The sequence below is a fragment of the Coregonus lavaretus genome, assembly GCF_964263955.1.
Source record: "Coregonus lavaretus genome assembly, chromosome: 3".
In the NCBI taxonomy this organism is placed as follows: domain Eukaryota; kingdom Metazoa; phylum Chordata; class Actinopteri; order Salmoniformes; family Salmonidae; genus Coregonus; species Coregonus lavaretus.
The window spans coordinates 5,905,648-5,928,302 of NC_139990.1; the positions used below are offsets into that span (position 1 = coordinate 5,905,648).

The 22,655-nt window shown below is 45.1% G+C and overlaps 1 pseudogene across 1 annotated transcript in view; it reads left to right on the forward strand.

The window, feature by feature from the left end:
* The window catches only part of LOC311120054 (cytoplasmic dynein 1 intermediate chain 1-like), a 119,114-nt pseudogene that overhangs the window by 79,381 nt on the left and 17,078 nt on the right, over positions 1–22,655 (forward strand). Inside the window, exons 12-15 of the transcript XR_014615246.1 lie at positions 7,324–7,468; positions 8,903–9,016; positions 12,396–12,529; positions 12,755–12,899. The product of XR_014615246.1 is annotated as a cytoplasmic dynein 1 intermediate chain 1-like (transcript). The remainder of the gene's footprint in view (positions 1–7,323; positions 7,469–8,902; positions 9,017–12,395; positions 12,530–12,754; positions 12,900–22,655) is intronic.

The following is a 22,655-nucleotide window of genomic DNA, read 5'->3' on the forward strand; positions in this document are numbered from 1 at the left end:
TTTGCATTACACAATCGTTGTTTGATAGGCTACTGTAAAGGTGATGTCAATACTTTTTCGCCCCCTCCCTGCTCTCTTGCTATTGTGTGTGTGTGTGTGTGGACGTGTTTCACTATACTTTTGGGGACTAGAAGTCCCCTACTGGGGACATTTTGTTGGTCCCAACAAGGTCAAATGCTATTTCTAGGGGGTTTAGGGTTAGAATTAGTGTTAGGATTAAGTTTTTTGTTGTTGTTTTTTCTAATTATTGAAGTTTAAGCTATGAAGCCTGTAAGAATATTTGATAAGGCTAGTGGTGCTCATCTGCGCGTGTTGGTAGGCACAAATGATGTGTAGGCCTACATTTACATTTGAGTCATTTAGCAGACGATCTTATCCAGAGCGACTTACAGTTAGTGAGTGCATACATTTTTTATTTATTTTTGGCCCCCCGTGGGAATCGAACCCACAACCCTGGCGTTGCAAACGCCATGCTCTACCAACTGAGCTACACAGCTGCATTTCAGATACACATGTCAAAGTGGGGTGTTATTATGTAAAGCGACGGTTGTTGATGTGTACGGCTACATTTCAGATACATTTTTGTACATTTGGTACATTTGAACAGTAGTAGGACCAATCTACCTTGTGTTATTAGGGCTCTAAAGCAATACTAGTTGTTTAAAATGCCCCTCAGGCATGTCATCCTGAGGGGGTTGATGTGCTGCTCCTCTCTTTACAGTCCCGTCGGTGGACCCGTCATCGCCCCCAAACCCCGGGCGCTCCGGTAACATCACATGACCCTCTCATGTGGGCTGGGTCACGCCACATCATTGGCACGCCCCGAAAACCTCACCTGTCAGCTCCCATCCCACTCAGCCATATTTGTATTAATATCTCTACATTGTCTTTAAACACCATGACTCGCCGTGACCTGCTCCCTGTGCCAGAGGGTTGAGAGAGCGAGAGAGAGCGAGAGAGAGGTTCATAGGCTTTCTGGAGAGATTCCCACTCCAAATTATAGTGGCGGATGGAGTTGCATTTGCTCATAAAGCTTACTGGAGAAATCCTATAAAAGCCACTGTGAGTTTTGTAAGAGAAAGGGAAAAGACCCTGTGTCTGTGGGGTTTTTATGATAGACTTGTATAATAAGACATTCTTTCAGCAGCTAGCTAGCTAGAGATTCTACCTCCATTATGGTGGGTTGTTCTTGTTCCAGCATTCTTTCTATTCCTGGATCTAATGGTTATAGGATGTGTATTGCTTTAATGGAATATGGCAAAGATGGGTAGATTAACATTTTAAGACTTACTTAGCAGTCTATCATTGTGTCAAAGCCATTTTTCTAATCATACTTGATCAATTCAATAGGTAATCTGTTTTATTTTAGATATTTTAATATAAGTTTACGCTACTTCTCCTATGTCAGTATGACTAAGGTCACTGCCACTGAAGAGAGGGAAGAAGAAAGAGAAACAGAGAGATGAAAAGGAAAGAAAGAGAGAGGACAGAGAGAAGGAGAGAAAGGCTGCTTGTATTCACAGAGCCTCCTTTTCTTTATTTGATGAAACAGAGATATGGTATTACACCGGCTGTGCCAGAGACCACAGAGTGACAAAATCAGCAGGGTGTCGTAAAAAAGACAGACAGAAAAAAAGAGAGGGAGCGAGGGATGCCAAGAGAAGAGGGTTCAGTCCATCTGGTCCTCATAAGCCCTGCTGAAAACCAGATGAGTGTGGTGGTGCAGTGAGAGGAGAATATACTGTCTCTTACTCAGGCATCTATCCCCCTCCTCCTCCTCTCCTCCTCCTCCCTCTCCTCCTCCTCCCTCCCTCCCCCTCTTCCTCCTCCCTCCCTCCCTCCCACTCTTCCTCCTCCTACTCCCTCCTTCCCCTGACCCGAACTCCAGGAGCATTATTCACTCGAGAAAGGAGGGAGGCAACAAAGGAGGGAGTGTTAGTTTCTCTCCTCCATAATCCCTTGCTCCGTGCCATCTCTCATCATGGGTTAACCTTGTGTATTATTCTGTACAGAACACTTCCCATTAATATAATAGGCTCTGTCACAAGCACTTAACTTCTCTGAGATTATTTAAAAACCTGGCTTGGGGAAGGAAAAACCCTTTTACACTGTAGGTGCTGGGCCCTCGGCGTGAGTTTTACCATCGCGTTTCAATTGAGATTCGATGCAGAAAAATGACTTTCACTGGTGTTTTTCAGTGAAGCTGTCAGTTTAAACATTTGTTCAGTTCTGGGCTACCGTGAGATGACTTTGCAGGATACGGACTCACGCTGAACGGACCTTGAGAAAGAGGAGAAATGGTCTCAGAGCTACTTAACTTTGGAAATTATTATCTGAGTTGGTTGAAAGAAAGTCATATTATTGAGGTATGATCATAATACAGACTTTGCACAGAGAAGTGTGCGAGATGGATTTTATATAGGAAGCTTTAGACAGGTGCTGCAAGGACCTGAATATCAACTTGAATATCAACTTAGTTTCAAATGTACTCATGAGACTTAGATCTTAGGGATCAAATTGACCAAACCTACACTGCATTATTTATTCAGTTGTACGATGAGTATATGAACACAAACACCTTCCTAATATTGAACTGCGGCGTTGCAGTTCTTGACACAAACCGATGCACCTGGCACCCACTACCGTACCCCGTTCAAAGGCACTTAAATCTTTTGTCTTGCCCAGTCACCCTCTGAATGGCACACATACACAATACATGTCTCAATTGTCTCAAGGCTTAAAAATCCTTATTTAACCTGTCTCCTCCCCTTCATCTACACTGATTGAAGTGGATTTAACAAGTGACATCAATAAGGGATCATAGCTTTCGCCTGGATTCACCTGGTCAGGATGCAGACAGTATCAGGTATTCTTAAAGTTGTGTATACTAAGTGTATATAAACATACAGTAGCTATTTTTCTATAGTGAAATGAATTTGCATATGTACTGTAAATATAACAGGTAGATTCCCCTCACAGACGGATGCTTCCAGTCAGACGTGTGTTCACAGGCAATAGTTGTGTAAACAAAGATTGAATCTGGCCCCTAATATCACTGTCTGCATCCCAAATGGTGCTCTATTCCTTATATAGTGCACTACTTTTGACCAGGGTCCATACGGCTCAGGTCAAAAGTAGTGCACTATGTAGGGAAAAGGGTGCCATTTGGGACGCAAACTCTGCCTTATATTAACTTATCTGTTAATAACATAACATGACATCTGAATGGGGAAATACTTTAATGTGTCGACCAATTCCCCCTGGGCAGAAGTCATAAATTGTTTTATGGGGACTATAGAACCATGATAGACAGTACAGTCAGGGTAATTCACGACCACACGTGTTGATATATGACTTAAGAATAAGGGATAATGCGCATTTCTGGCAGACGCCACAAACTGCACTGTAGGGACAAACAGTGCTAATGTCAGTAGTTCATTCAGTAGGCCTACAGACAAGGATAGTGGTGAAATAGCTTTAAAGAGTGGGAACTCTGAATTTAGTTAAAGGATTTCTCCGCGTTAGATGAAGCGCCTGATAGGGTCAGAAGTCTGTGGAACATATGGAGTGAATATCCAGTCTTTTTGATATCTACGTTTTCTGTCATTACTATAAAGCTTGTTGATTTATTAGCAATGATAACTCTGGCAAAGAGAATACATAATGTCATATTGCGAGCAGTGATTCTTCCAGACGTATGTTTATAGAACAGAATAATTGATGACTTCTAATAATGAGATAGAAGATTAAAGTTAGTATTTATCATGGTTATTACAGAGACTCAGAGAGATGGATAGTGGTATTATACCTCAACCTCATTCTAATGAGCAATGAACATGCTTGTCTTAGTCAAAGCCAGGTTTCTCCTATTTCACCACAAAGTCATGCGGGAATTTGTGGTAAACACAATTTATCTTAAGTCTCTTTGTAACAAATTATAGTATAACAAATATCCCTTTCCAGAGGGATAGACACTCATAGATATTTTGCAACTTACTCATCTCTTAAGTGGAGGAGAGTTAGAAACTAGGAAAAAGGGAGTGATGAGAGAGAGGAGGAGAGAGAGAGAGAAGGGGAGAGAGAGAGAAGGGGAGAGAGAGAGAAGGAGAGGGAGAGAGAGTGAAGGAGAGAGAGAGATGAAATGAGATATAAAGAGAAGAGGAGCGGTCTGCTCTGTGGCTAAGTACTCCTCTCCTCTCCGTTGGGGTTTTGAGTTACTCTCCTTTATTAGTCCTCTGATTAATGTCTTGGTTGGGGAGTGGTGACCTTCTTGTTGTAGTGACCCCACCAGGCCGGGCGTTCATTATCATTAGCCCCGTAATGAAGCAGCCCTGTCTGAGGAGCGTGGCTCTGACGGCAAGCCCAACCACAGACAGCCAAAGGGTCAAAGGTCAGGCCTGGGGCCTCTGATGGTCTGACTGAAATGTCAGCCGTACATCTACATCAGAGATGGGGCTTAAGGGCCTGGTCGAAGGCTAGGGTAGCGAAGTTAGCATTTAGGAACCGATGAGGGCTGTATTAAAGGGGAAATCTGGGATTCATTCAATAACAAAGCTATAGTCCAAAAATAGACGTACCAATCGCAGAGTGCCCTTTTAATGCCAAAAGAGAAGAGTGGAGACAGACTTGGTTTAGATGGATGAAGAAAACTTCTCACTCAAAGAAGTGTGCTTGATCTGTATGTGTGTGAGGGAGGGACAGCTATGTCATAAGTGTTGAGTGAGAGAGTTAGCATTATATTAGCCTTATGTGCCACACTTCAAGGCTTTCCTACAGTACACAAGGCTAGTAAACAATAATAACAGTATATCTTATTAAGAAGTTGATCAATTGGTTGTTGTTTTTAACTGGTGGCTTTGAGGCATGCAACAAGTTAAAGTCTATTGAATCTGACTTTATAATACACACTGTATGTGTATCATTGTTTTGTACAGTATGGACTGTGTATGTCATTTATATATTATTTAATATATATGCTATACATTTATATATCATTTTGTACCACTACCTACTTTTACTTGAAAACCCAGTCACCCATTCAAACCTTTGGTAACTCACACAAATCAAAATATCAAAATATTCTCAGTCAGACCATCGAACATTGTGTGTTAATGCGTTTAAACCTTAATCCAGATTCCCCTGCAGTTCCCTGTGGGTAAACAGGGCCGGCTCCAAGCATAAGCGACTTAAGCGGTCTCAACTTACTGTTGAGAGTTAGCATAGTAGAATACACAAGGTGCAAGTACCAAATCTCTCTTAGGGCTCCCAAAAAGCTAGAGTCGGCCCCGTGGGTAAATAAACTTCTCAGGGATGGTTTCTGATGGCCAACACAATACTTTATTTTTACCCCTCAAGCTCAGTTTATTTTGAGTCTGTTTGAAAAACCACTTCACATCCGAAGCTCTTCTTTAGCCGTTCTGGAAGCCGGGTTTCTTCAGAGGGAAAGAAAGAAAGGAAGAAAGGAAGGAAGAAAAGAAAGAGAAACATGTTTTCTTTTGCTCTGGTTTGTTTTCCAGTCCTCTTTTAAAATGAACTCTGGGTGCAGGACTTGGTGGTTGCACATGGTGTGGTGGGGGAGAGAGAGACGGAGAGAGAGAGAGAGAGAGAGAGAGAGAGAGAGAGAGAGAGAGAGAGAGAGACTTCTCTTTCTTTTACTCACTCATGAAAGATCCGAAAGAGAAAAGAAAACAATGGCGCCACACTTCATCCCTATTTCAGTTTAACCAGATCAAATGGGGTCTCCTCAATGTGTAAACAGGGGAAAGTACTGCCAGTGGACCGACCGTGTCTGATTTAGTTCTGGTTCAAGTGCAACTTGGGTCAACACAGAAAGAGCGGTTGATGTTTATACAGTAGTAGGTAGATATTGAATTGTTAAATAGTGTAAGCTCTGGAAAGCAGTACTGTACTCACTGTAACATTCTCTTATGATTAGGACTAGAGCCCAGAGTTTTACCTTACCAGGTCACATTGTGGTCAGTAAAACTCAGCGCTCTAGTCATGATCAACTAATCACTGGTTAAAGTAGAGGAGAAAGGTTGTGTCCCAAATGGCACTCTATTCCTTTTTTAGTGCACTACTTTTGCCAGGGCCCAGGGCACTATAAAGGGAATAGGGTGCCATTTGGGGATACGCATGTAGAGTAGAGGCTAGAAGCCATATGTGAGGCTCAGTGAAGAGGAACCAGAACTCAATAAACACAGAGTCAAAGAGAGGGGGTTCAAGGCCACGCTTGTCATGATGGAGGCTACACTTGGCGCTCCGCTGGCTCCTGCAGGGTTTGATGCTGTAATATAAAACGTCTGGGGCCACAATCCTCCACATTGTCTCTGTCGTTACCCCCACGTCACCCCTCTCCTCTCCTCAGTAGACCCTGTACAGTCAACTCATCATCTCTCTCTCCCTCTCTCCTACCCCCTCCCTCACTACCCCACTTCTCTCTCACGCTCCCTATCTCTTTCCTCCTGACTCAAAACAACTCTGTCATGCTGTCTTTCCCCTCTCTCTCTCATTCTCTCTCTCTCTCTCTCTCTCTCTCTCTTCTCTCTCTCTTCTCTCTCTCTCTCTCTCTTTCCCCTCTCTCTCGCTCTCTCTCTCTCTCTCTCTCTCTCTCCTCTCTCTCTTTCCCCTCTCTCTCTCTCTTTCCCCTCTCTCTCTCTCTCTCTCTCTCCTCTCTCTCTCTCTCTCTCGCGCTCGCTCTCTCTGTCTCTCTCTCTCCCTCTATACTGTCTTTCTCTCTCTGTCTCTCTCTCTCTCTCTCTGTCTCTTCTCTCTCTCTCTCTCTCTGTCTCCTTCTCTCTCTGTCTCTCTCTCGCTCTCTCTCTCTGTCTCTCTCTCTCTGTCTCTGTCTCTCTCTCTCTCTCCTTTCTCTCTCTCTATCTCTCTCTCTCTCTCTCTCTCTCTCTCTCTCTCTCTCTCTCTCTCTCTCTCATCTCTCCTTTCTCTCTCTCTCTCTCTCTCTTCTCTAGTCTCTCTCTCTCTCTCCTTTTCTCTCTCCTCTCTCTCTCTCTCTCTCTCTGTCTCTCTCTCTCTTTTCTCTCTCTCTCTCTCTCTCTCTCTATCTCTCTCTCTCTCTGTCTCTCTCTCTCCTTTCTCTCTCTCTCTCTCTCTCCTTTCTCTCTCTCTCTCCTTTCTCTCTCTCTCTCTCCTCTCTCTCTCTCTCTCTCTCTCTCTCTCTCTCTCTCTCTCTCTCTCTCTCTCTATCTCTTCTTTCTATCTCTCTACCTTTCAATGTCTCTTACTCTACCCCCTCTCTCTTTCTCCCTCTTCCCCCTCTCTCTTCTCTCCTTCTAACCCTCCTGTATCTCTCCCTCTCTCCTCTAGTCTCCAGTGGTGTCGGTGGCTTTGCCCGGTTCCATCCTAACCTGGTGGTGGGGGGAACTTACTCTGGCCAGATAGTCCTATGGACAACCGCAGCCACCGCAGGACTCCTGTACAGAGAACCCCCCTCTCAGCTGCAGCTCACACGGTAAGTCCCAGTGCATCCCCAATGGCACTTCTTTTGACCAGAGCCCTATAGGGAATATGTGCCATTTGGGATGCACACTAAGTCTCCATATGCATTGAAACACTGAGACACCCACCCAACACCTGTAACAGAAATGCCACTGTTAGTTTATTTTAGCTTCAACATATACGACTGCTTTAGAGGTGGTTTAAAGCAGTAATACAGATACACTTCTCCCAGGAGCTGCAGCACACTGAAACCCAACCTGCAATCTGTGGCCTCAGACGGCATTAAAAAACACATAAGAGGAAGAATATAATGTCCTTGTATATCTTATGTGCTATATCCTATCCTTTATCGTATAGCTTATCCTTTATCCTATATCCTATTCTATATCTTATATCCTATATCTTATATTCTATATCTTATATCCTACATCCTATCCTATACTTCATCCTATCTACAGTATATAGCTACCTTCTTCAATAATCTGTTCACCCCCAACAAACCCTCTGAGCCTCAACACATTGTGAATACCACCCAAGCAGGCAATAAAGCTTATTGGTGGTAAAGCTTATTGGTGGTGGTGGGAGTTGGGGGGAATCATTGTAGCTTCACACACACATACAAACACAGACAGGCACATGCACACACACACACGTACACACACACACACTGCCCCTGGATGCCATACATGCCCAAGGTTTAAACCTCCCGTGCCCCCAATAATGAGAGACTGTGTCTAGGCCTCCGCCTCACCGACCCGCCTGCTCTCTGAAAGGGGCCTTTGTGGCGCCAAACAAAAATCAATTTGAGGGCAATAATTACATAATGGTTTCACACAACCCGCTGGATTTGCACAGCGCCGGATGCCGGTGCCAAGTTGGAGTAAGGGTCTGTTGCACATTGGCATCTCATCACTCAACAAGAGCTTTGTGTCGTCTCAGGGTTGTAGGAAGACATATTGTAGATTCACTTCATACCCGCTAATGACTTTCATAAGATATTACAATTTGTAGAGGAAAAAACATGTGAAATACAGCACAGTTTGTTCAAAGTAGTATAAATATTGAGTGTAGAGCTATTTAAGAAACAACACTAGTATGTAGATACAAATTAAATAACTGAATTGGAACTTCAGTGGCACAATGTCAAACATACCTCATTTATAATGTAGCTTAGTGTAAAATTAAGCTTGTAGTTCTTCGCTTACAGTGTACATAGTGTAAATTCCACATGTGGATTTGAAACTGCTTCTACATACAGTATGTTGTCTGTATATCATGTTTATCGTCTGTCTGTATATTCTGTTTATCGTAGCAGCACCATTTCACCAAGGTAAATTCCTGTACATGCAAATGTATTTGGCAAACATCCAGTGTGTTTACAAATGGCCATTCTCTTCATGTGTCTGTCCTGTCTGTCCTCCCACTGTCTGTACTGTCTGTACTGTAGCACCCGGTGTACTGTGTAAACGTGGTGGGAACCCAGAATGCCAACAACCTGATCACCGTGTCCACAGACGGCAGGATGTGCTCCTGGAGCCTTGACATGCTCTCTCAGCCCCAGGTAAGAGCTGTTGCAGGGTCAGTCCTACCTGACCTGTAGCATTAAGGCCCATCTCTTCAGACTGATCCACAGTCAGCAATCTGTAGCATTAAGGCCCATTTCTTCAGGGTAGTGCGTACGGCCCAGTACATCACTGGGGCCAAGCTTCCTGCCATCCAGGACCTCTATACCAGGCGGTGTCAGAGGAAGGCCCTCAAAATTGTCAAAGACTCCAGCCACCCTAGTCATAGACTGTTCTCTCTGCTACAGCACGGCAAGCGGTTACCGGAGCGCCAAGTCTTGGTCCAAAAGGCTTCTCAACAGCTTCTACCCCCAAGCCATAAGACTCCTGAACAGCTAATCATGGCTACCCAGACTATTTGCACTGCCCCCCACCCCCTCCCCATCTTTTTACGCTGCTGCTACTCTGTTAATTATTTATGCATAGTCACTTTAACTCTACCCACATGTACATATTACCTCAACTACCTCAACTAGCCAGTGCCCCCGCACATTGACTCTGCACCGGTACCCCCCTGTATATAGCCTCCCTACTGTTATTTTATTTTACTTCTGCTCTTTTTTTCTCAACACTTTTTTGTTGTTGTTGTTTTATTTTACTTTTTTATAAAAAAAATAATGCATTGTTGGTTAAGGACTGTAAGTAAGCATTTCACGGTAATGTCTACACCTGTTGTATTTGGCGCATGTGGCAAATAAAATTTGATTTGATTTGATTCAGACTGATCCACAGTCAGCAATCTCAAAGATATTAGATTGCCTTAGGAAAGTATTCAGACCCCTTGACTTTTTCCACATTTTTATTCTAAATGGATTAAATAAATAAAAATCCTCATCAATCTACACACAATACCCCATAATGACAAAGCAAAAACAGTTTTTTAGAATTTTTTTGCAAATGTATTACAAATAAAAAACAGAAATACCTTATTTACATAAGTATTCAGACCCTTTGCTATAAGACTCGAAATTGAGCTCAGGTGTATCCTGTTTCCATTGATCATCCTTGAGATGTTTCTACAACTTGATTGGAGTCCACCTATGGTAAATTCAATTGATTGGACATGATTTGGAAAGGCAGTACACACCTCTCTATATAAGGTCCCACAGTTGACAGTGCATGTCAGAGCAAAAACCAAGCCATGATGTCGATGGAATTGTCCGTAGAGCTCTGAGACAGGATTGTGTCGAGGCACAGATCTGGTTAAGGGTACCAAAAAATTCCTGCAGCATTGAAGGTCCCTAAGAACACAGTGGCCTCCATCATTCTTAAATGGAAGAAGTTTGGAACCACCAAGACTCTTCCTAGAGCTGGCCGCACGGCCAAACTGAGCAATCGGGGGAGAAGGGCCTTGGTCAGGGAGGTGACCAAGAACCCGATGATAATGATAATATGCCATTTAGCAGACGCTTTTATCCAAAGCGACTTACAGTCATGCGTGCATACATTTTTGTGTATGGGATGGTCACTCTGACAGAGCTTTAGAGTTCCTCTGTGGAGATGGGAGAACCTTCCAGAAGGACAACCATCTCTGCAGCACTCCACCAATCAGGCCTTTATGGTAAAGTGGCCAGACGGAAGCCACCCTCAGTAAAAGGTACATGACAGCCCGCTTGGAGTTTGCCAAAATGCACCTAAAGACTCTCAAACCATGAGAAACAAGATTCTCTGGTCTGATGAAACCAAGATTGAACTCTTTGGCCTGAATGCCAAGTGTCATGTCTGGAGTAAACCTGGCACCATCCCTACGGTGAAGCATGGTGGTGGCAGCATCATGCTGTGGGGATGGTATTCAGCGGCTGGGACTGGGAGACTAGTCAGGATCGAGACAAAGATGAGCAAAGTACAGAGAGATCCTTGATGAAAACCTGCTCCAGAGGGCTCAGAACCGCAGACTGGGGTGAAGGTTCACCTTCCAGCAGGACAACGACCATAAGCACACAGCCAAGACAACGCAGGAGTGGCTTCGGGACAAGTCTCTGAATGTCCTTGAGCCCCGACTTGAACCCGATCGAACATCTCTGGAGAGACTTGAAAATAGTTGTGCAGCAACGCTCCCCATCCAACCTGACAGAGCTTGAGAGGATCTGCAGAGAAGAATGAGAGAAACTCCCCAAATACAGGTGTGCCAAGCTTGTAGCGTCATACCCAAGAAGACTTGAGGGTGTAATCACTGCCAAAGATGCTTCAACAAAGTACTGAGTAAAGGGTCTGAATGCTTATGTAAATGTATTATTTGTTTTTGATAAATGTGTAAACATTTCTAAAAACCAGTTTTTGCTTTGTATTATGGGGTATTGTGTGTAGATTGATTAGGGAAAAAAACAATTTAATCAATTTTAGAAAAAGGCTGTAACATAATAAAATGTGGAAAAAGTCAAGGGGTCTGAATACTTTCCGAATGCCCTGTATGCATATGACATACTACATATTGTCATTAAAGAGAATGGTACTATAACTGACTCATACAAATGGTGTAGCTAATTCCATGACAAAGCCCTATCAAACAGTGTAGCTAACTAATTCCATGACAAAGCCATATCAAACGGTGTAGCTAACTAATTCCGTGACAAAGCCCTATCAAAAGGTGTAGCTAACTAATTCCATGACAAAGCCCTATCAAACAGTGTAGCTAACTAATTCCATGACAAAGCCCTATCAAACGGTGTAGCTAACTAATTCCATGACAAAGCCCTATCAAACAGTGTAGCTAACTAATTCCATGACAAAGCCCTATCAAACAGTGTAGCTAACTAATTCCATGACAAAGCCCTATCAAACAGTGTAGCTAACTAATTCCATGACAAAGCCCTATCAAACGGTGTAGCTAACTAATTCCATGACAAAGCCCTATCAAACGGTGTAGCTAACTAATTCCATGACAAAGCCCTATCAAATGGTGTAGCTAACTAATTCCATGACAAAGCCCTGTCAAACGGTGTAGCTAACTAATTCCATGACAAAGCCCTATCAAACGGTGTAGCTAACTAATTCCATGACAAAGCCCTATCAAACAGTGTAGCTAATACCATGACAAAGCCCTATCAAACAGTGTAGCTAATACCATGACAAAGCCCTATCAAACAGTGTAGCTAATACCATTGACAAAGCCCTATCAAACAGTGTAGCTAATTCCATGACAAAGCCTTATCAAACAGTGTAGCTAATTCCATGACAAAGCCCTATCAAACACAATGTGTGCTATATAACTGCAGTATGTCTATGTGACAGACTCATTGTAACTAGGTCAGCACAACCAATCTTAACATTTCCGAATGTACATGGTGATAGCAGCCATGTACAGACTACCGTACGATAATTGTGTTTTTCTTGAACATGAGGTTGAAACATTTAACTCTCTGTGTGTGTGTGTTTTAGGAGAGCATGGAGCTGGTGTACAACAAGTCTAAACCGGTGGCTGTGACAGGCATGGCGTTCCCCACTGGAGACGTCAATAATTATGTGGTGGGGAGTGAGGAGGGAACCGTGTACACCGCATCTAGACACGGCAGGTCAGAGGAACACACACACACACACACACACACACACACACACACACACACACACACATACTTTAAGCTTAATGTTTTTATACATTATATCTCATAACCTACTGTAATAATACCAACTACAAGCTTCTGTTACCCCCCCCCCCCCCCCCCCCCACCACCACCCAAAATGTGTCCTCTGTTCTCTCTGACACGAGTTCTCTCTCTCTCTCCCATGCTCCTTTGCAGTAAGGCGGGCATCTGTGAAATGTTCGAGGGCCACCATGGGCCCGTGACGGGCCTCAGCTGTCACAACGCCGTTGGCCCCGTAGACTTCTCCCACCTCTTCGTCACCTCGTCGTTCGACTGGACTGTCAAACTGTGGAGCACTAAGGTAGGAAGAGCTCTTTATACTGGACTGTCAAACTGTGGAACACTGAGGTAGGAAGAGCTCTTTATACTGGACTGTCAAACTGGGACACTGAGGTAGGAAGAGCTCTTTATACTAGACTGTCAAACTGTGGAACACTGAGGTAGGAAGAGCTCTTTATACTAGACTGTCAAACTGTGGGACACTGAGGTAGGAAGAGCTCTTTATACTGGACTGTCAAACTGTGGAGCACTAAGGTAGGAAGAGCTCTTTATACTGGACTGTCAAACTGTGGAACACTGAGGTAGGAAGAGCTCTTTATACTGGACTGTCAAACTGTGGAACACTGAGGTAGGAAGAGCTCTTTATACTGGACTGTCAAACTGTGGAACACTGAGGTAGGAAGAGCTCTTTATACTAGACTGTCAAACTGTGGAACACTGAGGTAGGAAGAGCTCTTTATACTGGACTGTCAAACTGTGGAACACTGAGGTAGGAAGAGCTCTTTATACTGGACTGTCAAACTGTGGAACACTGAGGTAGGAAGAGCTCTTTATACTGGACTGTCAAACTGTGGAACACTGAGGTAGGAAGAGCTCTTTATACTGGACTGTCAAACTGGAACACTGAGGTAGGAAGAGCTCTTTATACTGGACTGTCAAACTGTGGAACACTGAGGTAGGAAGAGCTCTTTATACTGGACTGTCAAACTGTGGAACACTGAGGTAGGAAGAGCTCTTTATACTAGACTGTCAAACTGTGGAACACTGAGGTAGGAAGAGCTCTTTATACTGGACTGTCAAACTGTGGAACACTGAGGTAGGAAGAGCTCTTTATACTGGACTGTCAAACTGGAACACTGAGGTAGGAAGAGCTCTTTATACTGGACTGTCAAACTGTGGAACACTGAGGTAGGAAGAGCTATTTATACTAGACTGTCAAACTGGAACACTGAGGTAGGAAGAGCTCTTTATACTGGACTGTCAAACTGTGGAACACTGAGGTAGGAAGAGCTCTTTATACTAGACTGTCAAACTGTGGAACACTGAGGTAGGAAGAGCTCTTTATACTGGACTGTCAAACTGGAACACTGAGGTAGGAAGAGCTCTTTATACTGGACTGTCAAACTGTGGAACACTGAGGTAGGAAGAGCTCTTTATACTAGACTGTCAAACTGTGGAACACTGAGGTAGGAAGAGCTCTTTATACTGGACTGTCAAACTGTGGAACACTGAGGTAGGAAGAGCTCTTTATTTCAACCTGTGTCCTCCAGGTCTCCTTTCTCTGTCTGGTTCAAACGTCAACTTGAATGGACTGGACTGTGGGCCTGACAGGAGCTCAGCTGGATACATTTTTGGAGGGAGGAGGGAAGGAGAGAAAGAGGGAGGAGGAGGGAGGGAGGAGGGAGGGAGGTTATGTGTCCGTGGCAGTGAACCGACTGGACTGGAGTGGACTGTGGAGGGAGGAAGCAAAGTATGGATGGATGAAGAAAGGGAATGAGGGATGAAGAGAGGGATGGAGAGAAGGGGTGGAGTGAGGCTGTTGACTGGGGTTCAAACCACAGAGAGGCAGCGGGGGCCAGGGAGGCTGCAGACTGCTGTGGAACTCCTTTATCTCCCACTCTGGCCTTTCTGTCTGGAGACAGAGGAGCACACCACAACCACCACATAGATGGACAGAGGGAGGAAAGAGGGAGGAAGGGAGAAGGGAGGGAGGAATCCATCTGGCTGGAAGGCCACAGGGTTGGTTTAAGAAGAAGAGAAGAGGAGGGAAGAGGAGAGGAGGGGAGGGTAGAGGAGAGGAGGGAAGGGGAGAGGAGGGGAGGGGATGGGAGAGGAGAGGAGGGGAGGGGAGGGGAGGGGAGGGGAGGGGAGGGGAGAGGAGAGGAGGGGAGAGGAGTATAGAGGAGAGGAGAGGAGAGGAGAGGAGAGGAGAGGAGAGGAGAGGAGAGGAGAGGAGAGGAGAGGAGAGGAGAGGAGAGGAGAGGAGAGGAGAGGAGAGGAGAGGAGAGGAGAGGAGAGGAGGGGAGAGGAGAGGAGGGAAGGGGAGAGGAGGGTAGAGGAGAGGAGGGGAGAGGAGGGAAGGGGAGGAGAGGAGAGGAGGAGAGGGAAGAGTAGAGGAGAGGAGGGGAGAGGAGGATAGAGGAGAGGAGGGTAGGGGAGAGGAGAGGAGGGGAGAGGGAGAGGAGAGGAGAGGGAGAGGAGAGGAGAGGAGAGGAGAGGAGAGGAGAGGAGAGGAGAGGAGAGGAGAGGAGAGGAGAGGAGAGGAGAGGAGAGGAGAGGAGAGGAGAGGAGAGAAAAGATGACCCCATCAAAAGACTCACTCCACTGAAAGACCAAGATAGCATGAAAACCAAAATAAATACAAACCTAAAATAGAAAACGTACAATAAAAACATTTTCATCTTCAGCCTGGATCAATTTAACATTTTCATCTTCAGCCTGGATCAATTTGATATACAGTAAACTCTAACATTGTTTTATTTTTATGTGTGACATATTAATGTGTGCATGTGTCACAGTACACTCAACAGATACACACTAGCCCCCCGTGTAGCTCAGTTGGTAGAGCATGGCATTTGCAATGCCAGGGTTGTGGGTTCGATTCCCTCGGGGGGCCAGTATGAAAATGTACAGTATGTACTCACTAACTGTAAGTTGCTCTGGATAAGAGCGTCTGCTAAATGACTACAACGTAATACGCTCAGATACTACCACTGTATGTATTATTCAGTGATATGTTCAACGTGTAGATGCACCAAGTCTATACTCATATGCGAAGTGTATCATGACAGATATTAAAACATTCTGTAGGAGAGTGTTGTTTGAGGAATCCCCTCCCCTTTGAGGGGTACCGTGTGTGTGTGTGTGTGTGTGTGTGTGTGTGTGTGTGTGTGTGTGTGTGTGTGTGTACCTTAGCTGGCTAGCCTTTGCTTACCTAAGGCTACCCTAGAGGTTTACCGTCAACGCCATCAAAAGACACAGCTCTACAGAGACAAAAACGCCAGAATGCAGATGTCGGAATGTTGCAAATATTGTGGTTATGAAAACATGTAGGTTCAGGTTGTGAGCTGCTAGACTGTTGACAGGGAAACATCTAGAGACTGAGAATGCAGAACTTAACCGTCTCGGTCTAGTTGTGACCATAGAAAAACGTTTCTGTGTCTGAAATGGCACCCTATTCCCTATATCAAATGTAATTTTTCACATGCACCGAATACAACAGGTGTAGACCTTACCGTGAAATGCTTACTTACAAGCCCTCAACCAACAATGCAGTTTTAAGAAAATAGAGTTAAGAAAATATTTCCATAAATAAACGAAAGTAACAAATAAAATAAATAAAAAAATATATAAAAATAACAATAACGAGGCTATACAGTGGAGAGAACAAGTATTTGATACACTGCCGATTTTGCAGGTTTTCCTACTTACAAAGCATGTAGAGGTCTGTAATGTTTATCATAGGTACACTTCAACTGTGAGAGACGGAATCTAAAACAAAAATCCAGAAAATCACATTGTATGATTTTTAAGTAATTAAGTTGCATTTTATTGCATGACATAAGTATTTGATCACCTACCAACCAGTAAGAATTCCAGCTCTCACAGACCTGTTAGTTTTTCTTTAAGAAGCCCTCCTGTTCTCCACTCATTACCTGTATTAACTGCACCTGTTTGAACTCGTTACCTGTATAAAAGACACCTGTCCACACACTCAATCAAACAGACTCCAACCTCTCCACAATGGCCAAGACCAGAGAGCTGTGTAAGGACATCAGGGATAAAATTGTAGACCTGCACAAGGCTGGGATGGGCTACAGGACAATAGGCAAGCAGCTTGGTGAGAAGGCAACAACTGTTGGCGCAATTATTAGAAAATGGAAGAAGTTCAAGATGACGGTCAATCAACCTCGGTCTGGGGCTCCATGCAAGATCTCACCTCGTGGGGCATCAATGATCATGAGGAAGGTGAGGGATCAGCCCAGAACTACACGGCAGGACCCGGTCAATGACCTGAAGAGAGCTGGGACCACAGTCTCAAAGAAAACCATTAGTAACACACTACACCGTCATGGATTAAAATCCTGCAGCGCACGCAAGGTCCCCCTGCTCAAGCCAGCGCATGTCCAGGCCCGTCTGAAGTTTGCCAATGACCATCTGGATGATCCAGAGGAGGAATGGGAGAAGGTCATGTGGTCTGATGAGACATAAATATAGTTTTTTGGTCTAAACTCCACTCGCCGTGTTTGGAGGAAGAAGAAGAATGAGTACAACCCCAAGAACACCATCCCAACCGTGAAGCATGGTGGTGGAAACATCATTCTTTGGGGATGCTTTTCTACAAAGGGGACAGGACGACTGCACCGTATTGAGGGGAGGATGGATGGGGCTATGTATCGTGAGATCTTGGCCAACAACCTCCTTCCCTCAGTAAGAGCATTGAAGATGGGTCATGGCTGGGTCTTCCAGCATGACAACGACCCGAAACACACAGCCAGGGCAACTAAGGAGTGGCTCCGTAAGAAGCATCTCAAGGTCCTGGAGTGGCCTAGCCAGTCTCCAGACCTGAACCTAATAGAAAATCTTTGGAGGGAGCTGAAAGTCCGTATTGCCCAGCGACAGCCCCGAAACCTGAAGGATCTGGAGAAGGTCTGTATGGAGGAGTGGGCCAAAATCCCTGCTGCAGTGTGTGCAAACCTGGTCAAGACCTACAGGAAACGTATGATCTCTGTAATTGCAAACAAAGGTTTCTGTACCAAATATTAAGTTCTGCTTTTCTGATGTATCAAATACTTATGTCATGCAATAAAATGCAACTTAATTACTTAAAAATCATACAATGTGATTTTCTGGATTTTTGTTTTAGATTCCGTCTCTCACAGTTGAAGTGTACCTATGATAAAAAGTACAGACCTCTACATGCTTTGTAAGTAGGAAAACCTGCAAAATCGGCAGTGTATCAAATACTTGTTCTCCCCACTGTATACAGGGGGTACCGGTACCGAGTCAATGTGCGGGGGTACAGGTTAGTCGAGGTAATTTGTACATGTAGGTAGGGGTAAAGTGACTGCATAGATCATAAACAGCGAGTGTCAATGCAAATAGTCCAGGTGGCCATTTTAGTAATTGTTCAGCAGTCTCATGGCTTGGGGGTAGAAGCTGTTAAGGAGCCTTTTGGACTTAGATTTGGCGCTCCGGTACCGCTTGCCGTGCGGTAGCAGAGAGAACAGTCTATGACTAGGGTGACTGGAGTCTTTGACAATTTTTTGGGCCTTCCTCTGACACCGCCTGGTATAGAGGTCCTGGATGGCAGGAAGCTTGGCCCCAGTGATGTGTAGTGTTCTAGTAGTGCACAATATTGGCACCCTGTTCTCTACATAGAAAACAATGTCTGCGTCTGAAATGGAACCTTATTCCCTATGTAGTGCACTACACTAGCGAATAGGATGTAATTTGGGACACATATAGTGTCTGAGAGGAGACCATGGTACTGTTTAGACATGGTACTGTTTAGACATGGTACTGTTTAGACATGGTACTGTTTAGACATGGTACTGTTTAGACCATGCTCATTCATGCTAGGTCACATTTCAGCTGATGGATCATTACGGCTAACCATCAGATTGTAATAATAAGTGTCTCTCTGGTTTGATTGTGTGCCCTGTAAGTTAGAGAAAATGAAGGAAGCCTACTCATCATAAGATCTTCATTCCACTATTTGGCCTGATTTGATCTGATGTCCTTAGTCAGATCACATTTATGAAGTTCTTCATAATGATTTCTCTGCCCCTTCTTTGTTTCCCAGCAGTTGTAGGATGTGTCCCAAATGGCACCCAATGGCTCTATGGGCCCTGGTCAAATGTAGTGCACTAAATAGGGAATAGGGTGTCATTTGGGATGCAGCCGTAGACTTGGTGAGAGATGTTTGTCGGAGACAGAGAGTGAATGGAAACAGAGGAGGAAAGACATACCTGGAGTCTCTCTGTTGGAACTCTAGTTTGGAATCTACTGGCCTGGAGTCTCTCTGTTGGAACTCTAGTTTGGAATCTACTGGCCTGGAGTCTCTCTGTTGGAACACCAGTTTGGAATCTACTGGCCTGGAGTCTCTGTTGGAACCGGTTTGGAATCTACAGGCCTGGAGTCTCTCTGTTGGAACACCAGTTTGGAATCTACAGGTCTGGAGTCTCTCTGTTGGAACACCAGTTTGGAATCTACTGGCCTGGAGTCTCTCTGTTGGAGCTCTAGTTTGGAATCTACTGGCCTGGAGTCTCTCTGTTGGAACTCTAGTTTGGAATCTACAGGCCTGGAGTCTCTCTGTTGGAACACCAGTTTGGAATCTACTGGCCTGGAGTCTCTGTTGGAACCGGTTTGGAATCTACTGGCCTGGAGTCTCTGTTGGAACCGGTTTGGAATCTACTGGCCTGGATTCTCCCTGTTGGAACTCCAGTTTGGAATCTACTGGCCTGGAGTCTCTGTTGGAACCGGTTTGGAATCTACAGGCCTGGATTCTCCCTGTTGGAACTCCAGTTTGGAATCTACTGGCCTGGAGTCTCTGTTGGAACCGGTTGGGAATCTACAGGCCTGGATTCTCTCTGTTGGAACTCCAGTTTGGAATCTACTGGCCTGGAGTCTCTCTGTTGGAACTCTAGTTTGGAATCTACTGGCCTGGAGTCTCTCTGTTGGAACACCAGTTTGGAATCTACTGGCCTGGAGTCTCTGTTGGAACCGGTTTGGAATCTACAGGCCTGGATTCTCCCTGTTGGAACTCCAGTTTGGAATCTACTGGCCTGGAGTCTCTGTTGGAACCGGTTTGGAATCTACAGGCCTGGATTCTCTCTGTTGGAACTCCAGTTTGGAATCTACTGGCCTGGAGTCTCTGTTGGAACCGGTTTGGAATCACCAGGTCTGGATTCTCTCTGTTGAAACTCCAGTTTGGAATCTACAGGCCTGGAGTCTCTGTTGGAACCGGTTTGGAATCTACAGGCCTGGATTCTCCCTGTTGGTACCAGTTTGGAATCTACAGGCCTGGATTCTCTCTGTTGGAACTCCAGTTTGGAATCTACAGGCCTGGATTCTCTCTGTTGAAACTCCAGTTTGGAATCTACAGGCCTGGATTCTCTCTGTTGAAACTCAGTTTGGAATCTACAGGCCTGGATTCTCTCTGTTGAAACTCCAGTTTGGAATCTACAGGCCTGGATTCTCCCTGTTGGAACCAGTTTGGAATCTACAGGCCTGGATTCTCTCTGTTGAAACTCCAGTTTGGAATCTACAGACCTGGATTCTCCCTGTTGAAACTCCAGTTTGGAATCTACATGCCTGGATTCTCTCAGTTGGAACTCCAGTTTGGAATCTACAGGCCTGGATTCTCTCTGTTGAAACTCCAGTTTGGAATCTACAGGCCTGAATTCTCTCTGTTGAAACTCCAGTTTGGAATCTACAGGCCTGGATTCTCTCTGTTGAAACTCCAGTTTGGAATCTACAGGCCTGGATTCTCTCTGTTGAAACTCCAGTTTGGAATCTACAGGCCTGGATTCTCTCTGTTGGAACTCCAGTTTGGAATCTTCAGGCCGGGATTCTCTCTGTTGAAACTCCAGTTTGGAATCTACAGGCCTGGATTCTCTCTGTTGGAACTCCAGTTTGGAATCTACAGGCCTGGATTCTCTCTGTTGAAACTCCAGTTTGGAATCTACAGACCTGGATTCTCCCTGTTGAAACTCCAGTTTGGAATCTACAGGCCTGGATTCTCTCAGTTGGAACTCCAGTTTGGAATCTACAGGCCTGGATTCTCTCTGTTGAAACTCCAGTTTGGAATCTACAGGCCTGGATTCTCTCTGTTGAAACTCCAGTTTGGAATCTACAGGCCTGGATTCTCTCTGTTGAAACTCCAGTTTGGAATCTACAGGCCTGGATTCTCTCTGTTGGAACTCCAGTTTGGAATCTTCAGGCCGGGATTCTCTCTGTTGAAACTCCATTTTGGAATCTACAGTCCTGGATTCTCTCTGTTGGAACTCCAGTTTGGAATCTTCAGGCCGGGATTCTCTCTGTTGAAACTCCAGTTTGGAATCTACAGGCCTGGATTCTCTCTGTTGGAACTCCATTTTGGAATCTACAGACCTGGATTCTCTCTGTTGGAACTCCAGTTCTGTTTATAATTTTGTGTGTGTGTGTGTGTAGGATAAAGAGCAGCCTCAGTGCCGGCGCCGCTCGGATCTGGACGTGTTGCTGTGGATTAGATACTGAGATCCTAAAAGCTAGATTCAGATTATATAGACAGTTATACAGTATGTGACTCAGAAGATATAAGTCTGACAGAGAGCAAGAGAGAGAGAAGATAGAGAGAGGGTGAGATAAAAAGAGAGAGGGGGGAGGAGAGAGAGAGGGGAGAGAGAGTGATGAGTCACTCACTCAGCCCATAGACTGATAGAAAAGGAAGATTAAGAAAACGTCGACCTTTAACATCATGTTGATGGCTGGCAAACAGTTTCAATTGAGGCTTGAAATTGGTTCTCTCTTAAGGTTTTCATTGGTGTGTGTGTGTGTCTTTTTCTTAGTATGTAGTATTTTTTTTCTTAGTATGTATGTGGCGTCTCTTCCGCCTGCTCTGGTCAGGTGTGTGTGTGTGTGTGTCCCTCTGCCCTTGTGTGTGTGTGTGTGTGTGTGTGTGTGTGTGTGTGTGTGTGTGTGTGTGTGTGTAGTAGGTGGCTGTGGTCAGGTGTGTGTGCATTCCTGTCCCTCCCTGTGGTTCTCACAGACTCTCATAACTGCTGTCGCCTGGCTGGGACTGGCTGAGCTGGGAGAGTGGAGAGAGGGAGAGAGGAGAGGAGAAGGGAGGAGAGAGGGGAGAAGAGAGGGGATGGGGGGAGGGGGGAGAGGAGGGACGAGAGGAGAGGAGGGGGGAGAGGAGAAAGGGGAGGGAAGGGAGGAGTGGTGAAGGGAGAGAGGGAGGGAGAGGGGGAAAGTCAGAGCACATTCCTCCCAGGTTGTCTGTCTTTATGTCCTAACCTAGTCTACCTGACTCCCACTCCCCTACCTGTCCTGAATGCATTTAGCAAACCTCTGGAATTCTCTCTGACAGATGTGGGAGGAGGATAAGAAGGGGGATTCTCTGTCTCTCTCTCTCCCTTTCTGTCTCTCTCTCGCTCTCTCTCGCTCTCTCTCTCTCTCTCTCTCTCTCTCCCACTCTTTCTCTCCCTCTGTTTGTTCTTTGATTCTTCCCCTCAGACAGCTGTTCCGCTAAGGTTACAGTACACCTTTGGAGAGGGAGACTTTCATGTCTTCTGTTTTTATGACACTGTGAATGTGCAAAGCTTTTTAATTAGGCCCTTCCCAGACAGACCCCAAGGCTGCAGCAGCGCCACTCAGTCTGCTCCCTCTCTCTCTCTCTGCCTGCCTCTCTTTCTTTCTTTCTTTCTTTCTTTCTTTCTTTCTTTCTTTCTTTCTTTCTTTCTTTCTTTCTTTCTTTCTTTCTTTCTTTCTTTCTTTCTTTCTTTCTTTTCTTTCTTTCTTTCTTTCTTTCTCTCTCTGTCTCTCACTGCATCCCCCTCTATCTCTCTCTCTCTGCCTCCCTCTCTTTCTCTCTCTCTCTCTATGCCTCCCTCTCTCTCTCATTGCATCCCTCCCTCTTTCTCTCTCTCTCTCTCTCTCTCTCTCTCTCTCTCTCTCTCTCTCTCTCTCTCTCTCTCTCTCTCTCTCTCTCTCTCTCTCTCTCTCTATGCCTCCCTCTCTCTCTCATTGCATCCCTTCCTCCCTCTTTCTCTCTCTCTCTCTCTCTCTCTGC